Source organism: Buteo buteo, chromosome 3 (assembly GCF_964188355.1).
Source record: "Buteo buteo chromosome 3, bButBut1.hap1.1, whole genome shotgun sequence".
In the NCBI taxonomy this organism is placed as follows: domain Eukaryota; kingdom Metazoa; phylum Chordata; class Aves; order Accipitriformes; family Accipitridae; genus Buteo; species Buteo buteo.
Genome location: NC_134173.1, coordinates 21669136 through 21685074, shown reverse-complemented (window position 1 = coordinate 21685074; position 15939 = coordinate 21669136).

Below are 15939 nucleotides of genomic sequence, written 5' to 3'. Positions count from 1 at the left end.
TCTGATGTCATTTGCATTCACAGGAATTAAAGATGCTTTACCCTGCTATCCTACATTACAAGTCCAGATAATTCTGGAGAAACCTTTATGGATTTACAATAGCCTAAATGTAATTGAGACCCTAACAGCTTACGTTTCCACTCAGCTGTCATTGTCCACATGCATATTTCATGACCATCACTACTAGCTCATCGGCTACTTTGCCATTCGCAATGAGCTACTGCACTGTATATTTCTAACGTAAAAAGCTTTCCAGTCTTCTGTTGAAAACTGATTAAAGAGAAGGCTAGTGGCTCTATGAACAAGTGACAAAAGAAGATCTGTGTGCTCAGCTTGAAGATATTCCTCTGATGAGAGGATATACTTTTAATGTGTGACTGCCATGTGAACAGCAGCAGCACATCTTTAGATGGTTGTCTATGTCAGTAAAGGCACACCTTCAGTTTTCAATACCTCACGTCCTCCCATTTTCTGGGGGAGAGTAATGTTTACAATGTAATGAGGGCCTAATCCAACAAAATGAGAGGCATCAAGAGAAGTTGCTTTGTATAAAGTGACAAATCTATTGCTTATGACCAAACAGCTTCCAGTATTAGGGGAGTGCTGGATTGAACATCCCCACCCCATTAAAAGATCTAGCACATACCTTCACATTGGGCTCTTCAGTACTGAACGTGTGCTATTATAACTGACAGAGCACTGAGGGGACTGTAAAATCAATCCAGCTGAGATGATAATATATCCTTTCCCTATTCACAGCTCCTTTTTTAGATTCAGCTAAAACTAACTTTTGATGCTTGTGTGTAATGCAGGATGAAGTGGTGATCCAGGGACTTGGAAGCTGGAGAAAAGACAGAAGCTTGGTTTAAGAAGCTTAAATCCCATGGGTAGATGCTGTTATTCATGGTTAGGATTTGCTAATTGAGATGTCAGCAGATCTCCTAAAGAAACTGTCCAGCTGTGAAATCCATCATTAGCAGAGTGTTGAAAGAAAGGCATCTTCAAGAGCCTCTAGCTGAGGTGGCATTCACCTGGCTCAGCCACCCGGAGAAGATGCCAGCAATGGGAGCAACTTCTTTCTTTAAAATGCTTCCAGTGTTGTACTTTCCTCATTTTCATGGCTTAGTGATCAAAATAAGTCCTTGGTATTATTGCAACTCTTTGAAGGACAATGCATTTTCAGTGACTTAGTTTTTGCAAAATATTTACTAGGTTTTGCAGATAATTACATTTTTAAATGATCCTTAGTTTTTGCAAGCAAGAAAGATCTCAGTGAAATCTGGAAGAAGTCTATCCCTTCCCTCCTATTGTCTCTACAGGAAAGATTTCTGAGAGAATACCAAGTAAGCAAGTTGGAGAGGGTGACCCATGGATGTGTTTCAGAATTTACCCCGTTTAGAACAAGAAAACAGAGATGAGATTGTGGCTCCACAGAGTTGCAAAAGCTGTGATTGGCAAAGAACCGTCTGAGGTAGGCTAACAAAAATAAACCACGAAGTGGGATGCGAGAGGGAGAAGATGCAGGATTGTCCTGGTTTCAGCTGGGATAGAGTTAATTGTCTTCCTAGTAGCTGGTGCAGTGTTATGTTTTGGGTTCAGTATGAGAAGAATGTTGATAACACAGTGATGTTTTCAGTTGTTGCTAAGTAGTGTTTAGTCTAAAGTCAAGGATTTTTCAGCTTCTCATGCCCAGCCAGCGAGAAAGCTGGAGGGGCACAAGAAGTTGGGAGGGGACACAGCCAGGGCAGCTGACCCAAACTGGCCAAAGGGGTATTCCATACCATGTGATGTCACGTTTAGTATATAAACTGGGGGGTCTGGGGGTGGAGGAATCACCACTCAGGGATTAACTGGGCGTTGTTTGGCAGGTGGTGAGCAATTGCCCTGCGCATCGTTTGTACATTCCAATCCTTTTATTACTACTGTTGTCATTTTATTAGTGTTATCATTATCATTATTAATTTCTTCTTTTCTGTTCTATTAAACCGTTCTCGTCTCAACCCACAAGTTTTACTTTTTTTTTCCCAATTTTCTCCCCCATCCCACTGGGTGGGGAGCAGTGAGTGAGTGGCTGCACCGTGCTTTGTTGCTGTCTGGGGTTAAACCATGACAAGGATATATGCTTACCTAGAAACAAGAAGAAAATGCACTAGCCTTCAGTTCTCCCCAACATGTTAAGGAAGCAAGATGCTGAGATTATTTTCCATGATCACTTCTTCTAGTAAGGTGATGAGGTTGAGGGGCAGGGTAACCTTATGTCCTTTGCTGTGATAACTTATTGACCTTTACATTAATTGTAGTTGACTTTGCACTGAGATGGTGGAAATGTACTCATGCATAAATGAATGGCTGTCTCCTGACCATGAAAGTGTTTGTGTGTTTTTTGAGGGCAAAGTTTCTGCAGGTTTCCTCTGGGCTTTGCTTTTCCTAAACTGATGCTGGAAAGCTCATCCCACTGCCTTGGTGGAAGAGAAATCAAAGAGAATCATTACAGTTGTGATGAGCGTAAGAAGCACTTTGCAAAAGCAAGGCAAGTCTGTGGAAAAGGAAGGGAGCTACCATAGACCAGACAAAGGTAAGCACACTGCATCTCTGAAGGGCTCTCCAGACACTCAGATGCAGTTGAAGGGGGATGTATCATTTGGGCTGAGAGCACACATTTGCTCCTTCTGCCTGCATGGAGGAATTGTCCAGCTGCCTTATGGGAGTCACAAGGGGACTAAAGGACTCCTGGCAACTTGGCCAAGCCAGATGTTTGAAGTGTGTGTGGTTAACTTAAAGGTAATGTATCCATTACAGTGTTTTTCCATTTGACAGTTTGCAAGAGTCTTAAAAGCTTAACTAGTAAGGAGGAAAAAAGGGGTCTCAGTCACAAAGTAAGATTTAGATGGGGTTTGGGAGAACTCTGGATTCAAAACTTGGTTTTGTCATAGACTTCTTTGTAACCTGTGTGTGGTTTTGTAATGTGCCATTTCAGTTTCCCAAAGGTTGCTCCACAGGAGTATTAAATAATGTTAAACCTTTTAAAAAGTATCAGATATGCTTGGCCCTTTAAGATTATTAAATGAATACATATACTGGCATTTGTGAAACATTTATACATAAGGAGTGGGTTGGTTTCAGTATTTTTCCCATATTAACATTTGATCAACCCGAACAGTTACTTTACATTATTTTCCCTTGGTTTAAGAGGTTTTGGGCTTCCTATTCAGTCAATATTCCCATATTGCAAGTGGAGTACTCCACTGGAGTGTGGAATGACAGCAATCAGGGAACAGTTGTTTCCTAATGTTCAGATTTTAAAGTGGAAGCTCAGCTGATGTCAGTAAATCCATCACAAAAGGATAAAGCATCTGATTCAGTGTACATCTCACTCCTCAGTAACTCTCATCTACCACCTCTCTCCTCTACCAAGAAACTTTGTGAAAAGTAAGTTATGGAAAGGGAAGATGATTATAATTTTTAATTAAGATTATATGCAATTATGCTTGAAATCTTACCTTCTCTTTTTTGCTTGCTGTATGCACACCACTGTGAAATAAAATAAAATATGGTGTGCCTATGTTTCTACAAAAGGATTCCTTTCAAAACTGTCTAAAGCCAGTTAGCTATGTCTCTTTGCCTGCAGCAAGAATATCAACACATACTGTAAATCTTCCCGGTTCTCTCATTTCCTTTGGCTGTTTAAATTGCTTTGAGGCAGTGAGTAGCAAACAGAAAATATGTGATTGTGTTCTGTATGCTTCTGTAATTATGATGCTTTTCTAAATGAAAAAGATTATACTTTTCCACTTTCTTTCTTTGTCCCTTTCTCAATAATTGCTCATTATGTGAGAGACAACCTTCTGCCAGTTAAAGCAGTCACACATTCTTTCACCTGAAAACACTTCTGTTTGTTAGTAAAAACTGATGCAGCAACCCTGCCTGCCCAGCCTGCAGCTCCTCCTGTGGATGCCCAGGCAGGGTTGCTGGGTCCAGCCACTGTGGTGCTCCCTTCCAACAGCCGGCTCTTCCTCGCTTCCTCCCTCATTTATAAAGTTAATCACACCCAAAGTGCTTACTTCTCCCTACAGTCAATAAAGAGGAAACTATTTAGCTGTAGATAGCCATCTTCCAGATTTCTGTACTTGGGTTGTGAACCACACCTAAAATAATAAATGTTGCCCTCATAACTAGAGTGGCAAAACTGGGTTTACTGTACATCAATGAGAATTCCTAATCTGGCTCTGGCTAGACCTAGTTTTAGTCTGGACACCACAAAGCCAAGCTCCCGTTAGTTCTGCAGTTCATTCCCAGGTCCTAGTCCTGTGTGTTGCTAATATTCATTCATTAGCTCACAGGTTCTTCACCACCATGACCTATGGGATTTTCTTCAAAAATAAAATGGTGTCATTTAAAGGATTATGGGACCCTTCCCAAAAGGCAATATTAATTCTAGTGAATATCCAGTGAAAACTGCATTAGGTTTTTCTTCTGCTGCTCTAGCTAGTTGTCCAGCACCACCCCATCAAGCATTTCATCCTTAGTCACCCTGATATGCTTTCATGCCATACTTCCATAGCATACAACACATATTTTGAATTTCACACTGCAAAAATACTACTCTACAATAAAATCACACAGAATTTTGCATTATGGGAGCTGAAAAAACCCTGAGGAAAAATCATTATACTGTCTTAGGGTCACAGGAACTCAGGGCTAAGTACCTGATATCATGGACCAGTCCAGTCTGTTCTTGAGGAGGTTAAACCCAAGAGCTGTGTGTGGTGAGCATCCTGCATTGCTTGCCTTCCAGGAGCTGGCCCTGGAGGGAATGCATATGTCAGTGATGCTGTAGAAAATAAGTCCAAGTTACTGCCAAGTTAACATTCACCAGTGCAGTTGGAAAACATATGGGATATGGAGCTTGAAACATTCACACTTATTCTCAGGGTGCTGGTGGAGATTTGATACTGGACACATCAAATTTAGACCCTATCATCTACTCTGTCCACTTCTTAACTCTAATGTATTTTGATTTTCCTTAATGTTTTCCAACAACATTGTGATTGCTCCTCATACTCTTATGAACACAAGCTGTTTTGCCCCCCAGAATAGCAATTACATGTTTCAGGATCTTTATTGCAAATTTAAAACATTCTTGCTTGTATTGAATACTTCCACCTAAAGCCAAATACCAACAGTACCTCATGCATGGACCCTGTATGAGGAAAACAACATCAAAAAGAAAAACTTCAATCTATAGCCCTGTTGAAAGACGGTTGTCAGGAAGCTGTGTTAGGGATGGGCCAAAAAATCACTCTCAGCACATACCGCAGTTCTCTACAGCAGACCTCTAACTGAGGTAGAAGTTGGGTAAGAGGAGGAGAATTTAAGTTGTGAGGGTCCTGTAGCATCGGTCACAGCCTGTCCTCAGCTCTATCCCTTCACTCGATGCCACTGCGCTGGGGATGCTGCTGTGTGGCCAAGTGGCTCTGTAGCCCTGCATGCAAGGGCAGGCAGGGGCCAGCTTCCAGGTCTTCTGCACCAGGGCTGTCAGCCTCCCTTTCACAAGTGCTGACAAAACAACTTGCTGCCAAACCCAGTGTTTATCTGTATGGCAAGATTATCTCTAGCCATCAGATTTTGAGTGTCTGCTAAAGACGAATTTAGTGGGGCGGGACTGTGAATGGATAAGTACAGTGTGATGATGGCAGCGACAGATCCTAGCAGCCTTCTGGATTACAGGCCACCTCGGACTTCATTCTCCAGACTAAGAATTAGACTTATCAACGTCATTTTGTCCAACTATGGTATCAGGTGAGCTGTCAACGTGCTTCGGCGCTGAATCCAGCTTTGTCAAGACAATTGTGTCTGATGAAACTAATGAAAGATTGATTATGGGTTTAGATGGAATATGAAATCAAAAGTTCAGTGGTTGTTTGTCATTGACACATGTATAGACCATTTTACCTCTCCTAAATTACAAAGTATGAACAGCTTTGAGTTAGGTAAAAAAAAGACAAAGGGAAATTATGCATATTTCATTGTTCTTTACAACAACCAGGATTTTTAATTACAGAAAACACTCATCAAGTATTTGCAATCAAATGTAGACAATACATAGCACAACCAAATAGAATGAATAATCTGAAGCTTTTCCAGACTAATAAGAATAACTAATCTCTGAATCAAAGGATAGTTGAATATTCTCCAGTATCTTCCCTGCTTTCAACTATTTAATCCAAGTACCTTCTTCAAATGAGAAAATCTATTTTAGCTGAAAAAAGCGCATGTTTATTAACACAAAAATCAGAGCACAAAAGCAACTGCTAGACAGGAATTTGCATAGCTGAAAACTATGATTGTTTCATAATTTTCTTTGCTGGAAGATCAACTTTTTGTTTTACTTGTATCTTTTTTTCCCTTGACACTTTTCCTTTTCATTGCAATCCCCCAGAATTTAACACAGCTCATTGGGGACAGCTGTCTGGTCTCAGCCCATGCTACTCTACTTTCAAGTATTTAATTGGCCTCAGAAGAGCATTTAGCTATATGTACTGCCTTTTTATCTATACATTTTTCTGAAAACTATGTAATTGATGCAATATAAAAAATATACAATTTCATGTGAAGTATCTGTAAGATGAGATACTAACAAACCTCTTGTGTTTGAGAAAAAAATATTTCTGATGAATCTAAGTGAGGAATATATACATACTTGTAAACCAAAAGATGACTGATTTTATGCATTATTACATTCAAATGAGTAAACATAGCAATTAGAACAACAAGTAATTTTAAACAATATATCTGTTGAATGTTTTACTATAAGAAATAAACTTTTCAGTATTTTGAAATAATATTAACCCTAGTGATAAGGATACCATCTTGTGAAATGTATATAGAATCTTACATAGTCATCATAAAATGTATTTCTCAAAGGTGTCTCCTCTCAGGGAATGCAATCCATTTTAGTCCCAGTGTTTCACACAGATTTGACATGACTTCACTTTTATTTTTGAAGGCCCTGGAAATACAGATATAAAGATGACAATGTGAAAAAAAGTTATGTATGCCATAGGTCTTACATAATTTTCAGCTTGGAGTATGAATAATAGCTCCTATATTTTAGATTTTTTTTAAATTCGGCTAAATGTTCAGCTTACATAAACCAAATCACCTTGATAGTTAAATCTTCAAATAATCCAATTTGCAATCAACTGTTCTATACTACGTCTGAGCCTTGTGACCTCAGTATCAGAAGGTATATTTATGTGAATCATAGTGTTGATCTTCATGTTTATCTCTCTGTCACACTTCTCTTTCTTTTCCTCTCTTTAAATGACAAATATTTTATACCCTTTCAGTTTCTAAGTGAATAGTCTGCTAGGCATGACTGACAGTGCAGTTGTGTATGTGTTTATCTGCTTTCTGTTACTTTTACTTCTATTACTTTTCTGTTACAAAGTGTGTTTGGTGTCAGTCACAAGATCAGTTTGATCCATTTGAAACAAAAAACTTGGGTTTTGTACATACAGAGACCTACTGCGTGGATAGATAGTTACTGTAGCACAATTCTTATTATTAACATGGTAAACTAAAGGTTAAACATGCTCAAACTTAATTTTCAAAATAAGGCTCTCAAATCTTTATTATTTTCCAAAATCAGTAACAATTTGAGCACCTAATCTGAGTCTTTGTTAAATCTTTTGCATTTAGGAAGGGAATAATTTCATAATACAGCATTTGCAAGGGCATAAATGGTGGTGTGATACACTCTCTCTGCAGGTTAGCAAGAGGTTTTCCATCCTCTCCATACACTGACCTGCAGGATGAGCAGCAAATAATGGGCAGCTGTTGATGTCGCACTTTTAAAGAACACAATGCATTTAAAACAGTGGAGGTGAAGCCTCTTTGCACCAATATCAATAGCAGTTTGAAGGGAATCAGAATATCTGCTGGAATAAAGAGAAACAACCCATAGGAACAACAGAATAGTCCTGAGTAAAGCTAACCATTGAAAGCAAATTGGGAGAGTCATTTAATATTAAAACTGATTTTTTTTTTTTAAATAAATAATTATATTCTTTCTACATAACTGTCCTGTAATTAGCAAAAAGTTTAAAATCTCCTCTAGGCTTTAGTACAGATACAGACAGGCAGTGTATGGCCACAGATTTCAGGCTACTGCTTCAGCCTAGTTATTCTGCCCTCAGCCAAAGGAAGGGAACAGTGCCTGTGACAAATCCACTGTGTTTCCTAATCTCTGTGCCCAAGGGGGTGGGTAAGAGTGGGAGATGGCTGCAGAAAAATGAGAAATATTTGATTTTTTTTTTCTGGGAATTGAGAGCGAGTTCCAAAAGACTGCAATTTAAACTGGATTCCAACCCTTGTAGTCCTCAGAATTCCCTCAATTTAAATTGAAAGCGGCACATTGAACCCATAACAAAATGCTGTTGCACTATGGGTGGAAAAAAGTTGTTTGGAAAACATTGATGTGAATAGCTTTTAATATCCTATTGACAATCATCAACATTCTGATTCAAACTGACTGCAGCCATATTTATTAACTACACTTTAAAGAAATCCTAACTAATTCATTGTTTTAAACTTTTCTTCACATTATTTTAGTGACAAACCTGTGCTCTTCTCTCTAACTGGAATTTAAATAGGTGGCAGGCTTTCTGTGCCTCAATGCCTCTCCAACTCTCCTTGGTCTTTTTAACACAGTCTTACTTTCACAAATGTTTGGAAAAAAATTGAAATGCTTAAGTCTCTGCATTATACAATACTGCTTGCCTGTTGCTGTCACTTCCTTTCTACAATAACCTTATTGTAATAAGGTGACCAGAAATGCTGACAGCATATTAAATATGACCTCATTAAGGGGTATAAATGTTCAACTACTATTGCTTTACTTGTATATCACACTATGGGTCAAATCAGCTTTTGGCTGTGTGCATGGACTTCACTGACCTAGTAGTTGTGAGAGCATAATTTGGCTCACTATCTCCAGCGAGCACTTAGTGTTAGTATTTTTCTGTTTGTTTGCTATATGGAAATTAGGGTGGAAAAGGGCCTAGAGCAATATGTCATCTGTTGTGGAAGCATTTTTGGTCCTTACTATGATACGAATGCAAAACATGACTGCAACATTTATTAGTGCAATTCTAAGGTTGGGCTGGAGCTGAGTGGAAGAGCTGCTGCAGGCTCCCTGAGAAATAAAGAAGACAACCAGGTTTGGCTCCCTCTGCCCCCTTTCCTTGCAGGCTTTGTTATCCCAGTTGCCCTATGCTGGCACACCGTGCTCCAGATTATGTTGGACATACCTTCAGGTTTCTGTCTTCCAGTTAAGCTCTTCTCCTGAGCCACCCACCTGAGCATCCCTAACTCATGAGCTTGCCAAATTTCTTCTTTTGTGTATATTTGCATTTTCTATCCTGGATGTGATTCTAGTGTATACCCAAGTAGGAGACAATATATAGCCTTAGTCCATGCTGTAGGCATCATCTTTTCATCATCACTTTAATTCTTTTTCCATCTATGCCAAACGAGCTCAAGAATATTTTGCATTCTGAAAGGGAATAGAAGCATGCTGGAAAGATTGAATGGTTAAGAATACAGCCAGCAGTAAGCAGCACACTTCCAAGTGCCCACTTCTTGGCTTGCAGTCCTGCTTTTTTGAGAGCTCATAGTCTACAAGGAACTGTCACAAATAGATATAAAACATGCAATACACTTTTGAGCTCATTTACATCCTATGATGTGCTGCATGATTATCATCTAACCTTTTAATATAAGTTACATACAAGTTGCATGGAATATATAGTATCTTTCTAAATTAAAAATGGATGCTAAACACCTGCTATAGAGGATAAAATACACAGTCATCAGTCATACACAGTTCAACTCACTGGCTCTGTTACCTTGATAATAATAGAACTAAATGTTCTACAGAAGTTTTTCAAAGCACAAAAAAGAATGTGAGGAGGAAATATCTACACATACCCACTAAATAATTTCCATTTTAATTTACCCAAAACATATGATCCCTTTAAAAATCATGAAATGAAAATGCAAAGCCAATGCAAATCTTGTAGTGGAATTTCTATCTACAGAGAGATCAAAAGAATGTCTAGATTTCCCACCAATCACAAATATTATTCTGCTACCCAGCAGATTAGATTTAAAAGGATTTGTGTGGTCACTACTGCTTTCCCTGCTTCAAAATTGTATCCTGTCATATCTTGGTAAGCATGATTTGAAGAACTGAGAGAGCAGCAAATCAAAACAGCGACAAAAAAACGTCATGGCATAGAAATGGGTTACTGAAGAAATCACAGCAAATACATTTCTGCAGGAACAATGGCAAGTATCAAATAGGAGAGGAAAACATCTTCCTCCAGGCAGTAGAATGTATATTGGCTTTAACCAAAACCAGCAATGGGAATTCCGTAGCTAAAAATTAGCCGACCAAATTCAGCAGCACAAATCAGAACAGAATCTTCTACAATCATTCATAGAAATGATGCAGATTCAAAATGAGCATCAAGAACATCATTCAGGTGCAAGCCATAGCAAATCATAAACTAGACTGTATCCAATATTCATTGATTCACACTGAGGATGAACCCTGCCTTGTAAAAGGCTGCAAAATCTCCTTTCTCACCACCTGCTTTTCCTAGGCATTGCAGAGCCAGTCTGGTAGCAAACCACATTTGCTCTCCAGGCTTGGGCCCATCTGCTGCTGGCCTTCGAGGAGACAGGAGCAAGAAAGAGCCAGTGACTTCAGAAAGTGAGCTCATTTCAAAAGCCCCTAAATCCTGTGCAGGGGATGCAGAAAAGGCCAGGAGCCTTCTGTCCTCCTGTTCCTTTTTATATCCAGGCATGTAGCAGCTATGATCTGGTCTAGCAGACAATGAAACATATCTCAAACTGGGTGCTTGGAACAAAGCACTGAAGTCGTCTTAGCATCAGTGAACTTTGGGTCTGGACACAAATGAATTTCAGAAATAGGACAAGTAGCTTCTTGCTTTTAAAGAAGGATACTCTGGAAAAGCAAAACTTAATGGTTAATGTGTAACTTGGATGTAGCTGGCAAAAAATAGCAAGAAAAAAGTCAAAATGGTAATAAAATCTACAAAACTTTTCCACTTATTTAAGTTGATCGAGTACCTGACTTTGCATATAAATTAATTTCATTTCTAATCTAAGAGAAGATATGATGATATGGAAGAACTAAAACAATTGTGAAAATAATATGTTTAGTGAGTCTACTCTTTTCATCTGATTAGTGAATTTTCTGAGAACATACAGCACTTGTTTTAAAATTGCTTAGTTTTTTACATTTTTTTAAATAAAAAATTCCCACCTTGTGGATTGTTTAGTCACCTACAATTCCTTATTATGGCTGTGATTTTACACCTAAGCACAGTGACCAGCATTGTTTCTTTTCCTGTGGCTGACCTTTATTAACCATAATTGGCTTTCACGCAAATGAATTTTGTTTAGTCACCAAAAAATGTCTTTCTGTGATTAAATAAATCTTGGGTGTTAGCCAACACAAATCTTGATTTGCTTAAACACTTCCAAAAAACATTAGAAAGGAACGCAAACATAATCAACAAAATCTTTTAATTAGAAATTGTTTTCATATTTATTAATTTTTTATTCTAATGTATGACTACTCAGTGATTGTACTCCTGTAATACCTCAGTTTGGAAAAGTTGTATACTGTAATATCTCAGTTTGGAAAAGTTGTGTAATACAAATTATTTCCTCTTTTCTGCTACTTAAAATTTAAGGAATTATTGCAATGATACCTTAACCTTTGTAACTTTACATTTTCCCCTCTAGTCTTTGTCAAAGAAATTCAGACAGTGATGTAAAATAGGTAGCACCTGACTAGTTTTAAGCTTGAATGAGATGAAAGTTTCTTTTTACTTAGAATTTCTGCAGAAAACTGTTTTTCAGACTGAAAGTTGCACAGGCTTGGTAGGCAGCACAGAAAAATAGTCTGAAATAGCTCAAATACAGAAATGTGGATCTTTACAATGTCTTAAAACTTCTTCCCAGAGAAAACTCCGACATCCTAAAATACATATGTAATGGTCACAGACCAGATTTTCACATTTCATATTTGTCTGTTCTCTTCTATCCCAAAATCTCATAAACTTGAAAATGAAGGACTAAACAGATCTATATGCTCTAGCAAAAGGCACTAGGTGGATAGACCATGGCCACTGGAGATTATGGTAGAAAGCATTGCAGACTTCAGAACATAAAAGACTAGAAGAGCATTATGTTTTTCAATAAAATGAAAATCATATCTATATATAGACTGACTGGTACCGGAAAGACTCAACAGTTTCTGGAAACTGACAACAGTAGCTAACCACAACCTATTGGTACAGCCACATTTTATTTTAAAATCCTTCTTGTTATGTCTGTCTTTGTCTATTCTCCATTTCCGTTATTTAATACACCCATTTGTGATATCCTGTACATTTATCTGCCAGGTGGAAGATTATTTCACTGTGGTTACTAATCATTTGGTATAGCATGAAGGATAGCTGATCCTTAATGAGAGTCTCTTAAAAGTTCTGTTCATAGGTTATCCTGGTTAATATAAATTTTATGGGGTAGCAGAGTTCTGTTCCTCATCTCCTTTCATTGCTAGGAGCATTTATACAAAGCACGATAATATTAGTAATATTATTTTATGTTTGTACAGTATTTTCCATCTGAGCTGTTTCAAAGCAATTATGAAAAATACTTAGCATGCAGTAGGTCTGTGAGGAGACTTCTGATTTCCAGTCTTATCTCTGCACAGTGGGGCCCATCTTTCTCATCTGTCCTGTAAGCTGTTGGAGTTCATTATCACCAGTTAAAAATAGCTCATCATACAGCTCAGTTCATGTAAACAGATAAAATTATGCCAAACTCATATAATTTAGGTCAATTTATGCCAACAATTTGGTTGATATAATAATTTCCCAGGCTGTGGATTTTGTAATCCAGAGAGACTATTGCTGCTTATGGATGTCTCCAAAAGGGAGCTGATGCCCTTCTTCCATCACTCTCCTGTCCCCTCTTTCAGTATTTGCTTCATTGTCAGAAACTTTCCTGATCTGTGAGATGGAGCAGTGAACAAGGTCCCCTGCCCGGATAAAGCTTTATCTTTAGGAGCAGTGAGGAGCAGTCTATGCTTTTCTTCTTTGACTTAGAAACACAGAATAATTTAGCTAGTAAGAGCCCTTGGATCCGAGGTCCTGCTCAAAGCAGGTCTAGCTCCAAAGTTACCCTGTCTTGCCCATAGCCTTGACCATCTGAGTTTTGAATATCTCCAAGGACACATGTTGCACAGTTTCTCTGGGAAACCTGTTCCTGGGTTTAACTACTCTCACTGTGAGAACACGTTCCCTCATACCTAATTCAAACTGGCTACTCATGTGCTAGCATGGTCCTGATGAAGGTTCAGTTTTGTTGCTACCAGGACACACTGCTGTCTCCTGCTCATCACGTGTCTGCCATGCCCCCATGTCCTCTCCTTCCCAGCTGCTTCCCAGCTGGCCAGCCGCAGCCCACATGGGTGCCTCGTGGGTTATTCCTCCACAGATGCAGAGCTCTGCATTTGCTTTTGTTAAGCTGTATGAGGCTTCCGTCAGCCCATCTCTCCAGCTTGTTAGGGGCCCTCTGAATGGTGGCCATGCACCCCAGCATACCTGCCACTCCCCCCAACATGGTGGAGCCCACAAACTTGCTGAGGATGCATGCCATCTCCTTGCCAAATTGCTAATGAAGATGATGAATGAGATGAGCTCCCGTGGTCACCTCTGAGGACGCTGCTTGTAAGCAGCTGCTGGTTGCACTTGGGACCACACGCAGCAGTTCAGCCAGTTTTTTCACCCACTTTATAGTTCATCCATCCAGTTCGCTTTTTCTCTCCAAGAAAAACATTTGCAAGAAACCCTCATTCCTTACAGATTTAGAGCTGGATTCTAATTATTCTTTATTCATTTACCAGCCCTACCTTTCCTAAACCTGACAGATTTACGAAATCAGGTAAAGCAGGTACACAAAACTAAAATTATTGACAAAAAATGCTTTCATTTTCTTCTCCCCTCTTCGTTTTTTTTAATGAATGAGTGTTCTAACTATGGGAAACTATGGGCAAAACACAGCTCGCTGTCACTGTTTGTGAGAGAGGTGCTGCTCCTGTGCTGTCAGAGCTGAAGAGTTCCCTCAAATCCAGCCATGGCAGAGATGCTCTTCAGTAAGGGAACAGAAGAGCAGACAAGCTGCCTACAGGTATTGCCACCCAGAGCTTAGGGTTTACCTTCTTCCAGGTTGTTTCTCTCTCCTCTGTAATTACAACTGACATTTGCTCAGCTATCTGTGGGGGCAAGTGATTAGGTGAAGTAATCCTTTTCTGAAGTGCTGTAGATATTTCACTTAGTTAGGCTTTGAAAGGGGACAATGACAAATCAAACCCATTCTGTCTCTCAGATATGATATCCCTTGCTCTTCACAGAGAGCACTTCCAAGCCTGATTACAGATTTTTCAGAGTAAGTATAAATGACTCTGCTCCTTCCACTGGAACAAATGTTTTTTCTCTATTTTTATTCTCCCCTAAAGAAAAAGCCTGTTTCAGTTGTATTTGGTATCAAAATTACCATCAAAACATAATCTGAAATGGTATGTAATTATTTTTTCATTTGCAGATCAGTCTTTGACAGACACGCCTGAAGGCAAAATAGATTCATATCCCTAACAACCTTCTAGCAGCTGAAATCTATAAACAGCTTATACAATGTGCAAATTGCTATTGCAACAATTCAGGAAGGCTTAAAATAAGTCTCTGAAAAGTAAACTAACTAAATTAAACTCCAAATAATGAACACATTTATCAGCAGAGAAAACTGGACACTTAATAAATCTCTTTTTAATTACATTCATTTTGTTAAAGGAAGTATTTAAAAATGAACAAAATGTGGGTTTGTTCTTCTCATTGGTGCACTGAAGTCAAAACAACTCCACCGACTTACTTCTAGAAGCCATGAAAACGCAGCCATGCCATGAGGGTCAGAAACGGGAACTTAGATACCACCCTATGATACATATCCTTAGTACAAAGGACCTTAGAGACAAGTTGTGTTGTAAATAGCCAAAACTCCATTGCGTAAAATTGAGCCATGTCTTCTGCAGTAGCACATACCTTGAGCTTTATTCCTGCAAGCTTTGCTAGAGCAGAAACTTTTTGGATTTCACAGTGAAACTTACCTCTAGGTGTGATATTCAAAGTTGAGATTTTTTTTCGGAATCAGGAAAGTGGATATTCTGAAGAATCTGATTAAATCTAGCACGTGAGTCATTAGGTCAACAAATGCAGAGAGAATATGTTTCACGTAGGCAGCTAGCTATCCTTAGGGACACATCGATGGCCTTAAATGTCCATAAAGAAATGTTAAATAGTCTATTCTTAGAATTTAGTACAAGGACCCAGCCATGCAGTCTTTTCATTGTCCCTTTTAGTTTATTTGTCCAGTTTCAGTAGTCTGAGGAACAGAAATCAGTGTTGAAAAAGGAAGAAAAAAAAGTTGAGTCCCAAGGGAAACAGTTCCTCTCTTTCCTCATCAGCTGAACTCAAACCACACAGCGCTGCGCTGCATTTCCCAGGGAGGAGATAGTGCAGCCAGGTGTGTGAGCCCCCCCTACACTGCCCAGCACACAGGACAGCCCCCTCACCAGCCTGTGCCCCACTGCTTGGCTGCATGATGAAGCTGGCTTGATGTATACCCAGAAGACAGTAAAGCCTCTTTGCTCCATGGACTGATAAGATCGCTATTCTTTGGCTGAAAGGAGAAGAAGATCCCTGTGTCCTTCCTGTGGTTAAATGATCCAAGTGTGTATGTCAGATTTGTAGCCTATTCACCAAGTAGTCCTATAACCATGGA